The sequence below is a fragment of the Megalobrama amblycephala genome, linkage group LG3 (genome assembly GCF_018812025.1).
Source record: "Megalobrama amblycephala isolate DHTTF-2021 linkage group LG3, ASM1881202v1, whole genome shotgun sequence".
Taxonomy (NCBI): domain Eukaryota; kingdom Metazoa; phylum Chordata; class Actinopteri; order Cypriniformes; family Xenocyprididae; genus Megalobrama; species Megalobrama amblycephala.
In genome coordinates, this window is record NC_063046.1 from 20,861,739 (window position 1) to 20,864,889 (window position 3,151).

Here is a 3,151-nt window from a genome sequence, read left to right on the forward strand (position 1 = left end):
ATCCATTAGCATAGTCCCCACCTTTTTCTCCCAGTCCCTCCTCCTGTTCGGACAAATAGAGAGGCTCTGACACTTTGGCCTGTCTCACAATTTCCCCCTGCTCTCACTCCCACTCATGTTTCCCGGCTTCATATGTGAATCACAATCTTTATGAGGAAAATAACTGCTGATAAAATCCAGACCCATTACAGTATTTGCATAAAACAGCTTAAAAGTAAAACATTATACCATTTATATGGCAAAATTTCTGTTTTCTGTTTTACTGGGGAAAACCTTTCATGGATTTTGTCTGCATGTCAAAAGGAAATGGTAAATACCTTGGCATGACATGAGTGTACAAACAGCAGCCTGTTCCAACAAGTTAATAGGTAACAGCTCAAACACACATTCACAAAATAGCAGTTTTGACCTAGACCAAATATATACTGGAGATGCACCAAAATGTAGAAATCCTATTTTAGGCATCGTGAGCATATGTGCATAACATGACCTATGTGAAGTCTTTTCTTGCGAGATTCTCGTCTTTAAGTAATAAGACATAAGGGTGTTGGTGTCTGTCTGTCAGTTTAAACATTTCCTTTCAAGGAACATGCAACAAGACCACAAAAGATGTGGAGCCTTTGGAGTACTCTGTAATTAAGCTTTCCATTTTTTTCTATTTTGGTCAGGTCGTTTTGTAGCCCTGCCTAAAGCTAAATGCTATTGGATTTTTTTTTATTTTTTTTTGTTTGTTTGTTTAAAGGGTCTATAAGATGTAATTGAAAGAGTCTTTTGCTCTTACAGTCTGCAAACACTTATAAGGGGTGTACTGCATTATAAATGATACACTATCGTTCAAAAAGTTATTTTGAAAGAAGTCTCTTGTGCTCACCAAGGCTGCATTTATTTTATCAAAAATACTGTAAAAGCAATATTGTGAAATATTAATATAATTTAACTGTTTTTTGTTTAATATATTTTAAAATGTATATCTATTATGGCAAAGCTGAAGTTTCATCAGCCATTACTCCAGTCTTCAGTTTCACATGATCCTTTAGAAATCATCCTTAATGTGCTGATTTGGTGCATGATTATATCTTATTGGCTGATTTTGTAGATGATTATAATCTTATTATAATAAGTGCTGAAAACAGTGTGCTGCAGTATTTTTGTGGAAACTATGATAAATATTTAATAGATTGTTCAAATGAACAACATTTATTTGAAATAGATTTTTTTTCTAACAATGTTAATGTCTATACAGTTACTTTTGATCTTGCTGCATAAAAGTATTAATTTCTTTAAAAAAAAAATGTCACTGGTCCCAAACTTTTGAATGGTAGTGTAAATTCTGGAAAACAATTATATCAAAATTATAAAATTGTAAAATATTACATTTACTACAGAATGCATTGTTTTATCAAAACTATACTCGATAGCCAAACACTTTATTTGTGTTCATTTAAAACATTACACATTAGTAGGAGTTACCACTTAAATGAATGTTGAAGATAACAGCCACACACACCCATGTTGGGTTTCCATGTTTTATGGGGACTTTCCATAGACATAATGATTTTTATATTGTACAAACTGCATATTCTATGCCCTTACCCTAAACATTAACCTACCCATCGCAGAAAACTTTCTGCATTTTTATATTTTCAAAAAACATTATTTGCTATGATTTATAAGATGTTTTCTTCATGGGGACCAAAAAATGTCCCGACAAGGATTTTGGATATTGGACATTTTCTTCTCATAACATAGGGTAAACATGAACTTCAAACACATACACACTTTTTTACAAAAGGTTTCACATGGGTATTGTATATGTCTCACATAATTGTGAAAGCTGTTGACCACCTGTGTGTTTGCTTCCACCTGTCTCAGTCTGAAAGAGAAAATGTTCCTTCAGGGAGAATCTCTGTTGTCACTGTTTCTCAGTAACTCAAGAAGTAAACATACTTTTTTACTAAGACGACATGACAAAAGCAGATAGAACTCATCATAATCAGTGATTCTGTCTACACTAGATGCGACATTCCTGACAGTAAACTGATGCTCCGTTCTATTTAAGACATATTGTCAAAAGTATTGGGACACCCCTCCAAATCATTGAATTCAGGTGTTCCAATCACTTCCATGGCCACAGGTGTATAAAATCAAGCACCTAGGCATGTAGACTGCTTCTACAAACATATGTGAAAGAATGGGTCACTCTCAGGAGCTCAGTGAATTCAAGTGTGGTACCGTGATAGGTTGCCACCTGTGCAATAAGTCCATTCGTGAAATTTCCTCACTACTAAATATTTCACGGTCAACTGTTAGTGGTATGATAACAAAGTGGAAGCAATTGGGAACAACCGCAACTCAGCCATGAAGTGGTTGGCCACGTAAAATCATAGAGCGGGGTCAACGCATGCTGAGGCACACAGTGTTTGTTTGGCCTTCAGATTAGCTCAAGTACAGTGCGTAGAGAGCTTCATGGAATGGGTTTCCATGGCCGAGCAGCTGCATCCAAGCCTTACATCTCCAAGTGCAATGTAAAGCTTCTGATGCAGTGGTGTAAAGCATGCCGCCACTGGACTTTAGAGCAGTGGAGACATGTTCTCTGGAGTGACGAATCATGCTTCTCTGTCTGACAATCCGATGGACGAGTCAGGATTTGGCGGTTGCCAGGAGAACGGTACTTGCCTGACTGCATTGTGCCGAGTGTAAAGTTTGGTGGAGGGGGGATTATGGTGTGGGGTTGTTTTTCAAGGGTTTGGCTTGGCCCCTTAGTTCCAGTGAAAGGAACTCTTAATGCTTCAGCATACCAAGACATTTTGGACAATTTCATGCTCCCAACTTTGTGGGAACAGTTTGGGGATGGCCCCTTCCTGTTCCAACATGACTGTGCACCAGTGCACCAAGCAAGGTCCATGAAGACTTGGATGAGTGAGTTTGGTGTGGAGGAACTTGACTGGCCTGCACAGAGTCCTGACTTCAACCCGATAGAACACCTTTGGGATGAAGTAGAGCGGAGACTGAAAGCCACGCCTTCTCACCAAAATCACTACCTGACCTCACAAATGCGCTTCTAAAAGAATGGTCAAAAATTACCATAAACACACTCCTAAACCTTGTGGAAAGCCTTCCCAGAAGAGTTTAGGCTGTTATAGCTGCAAAG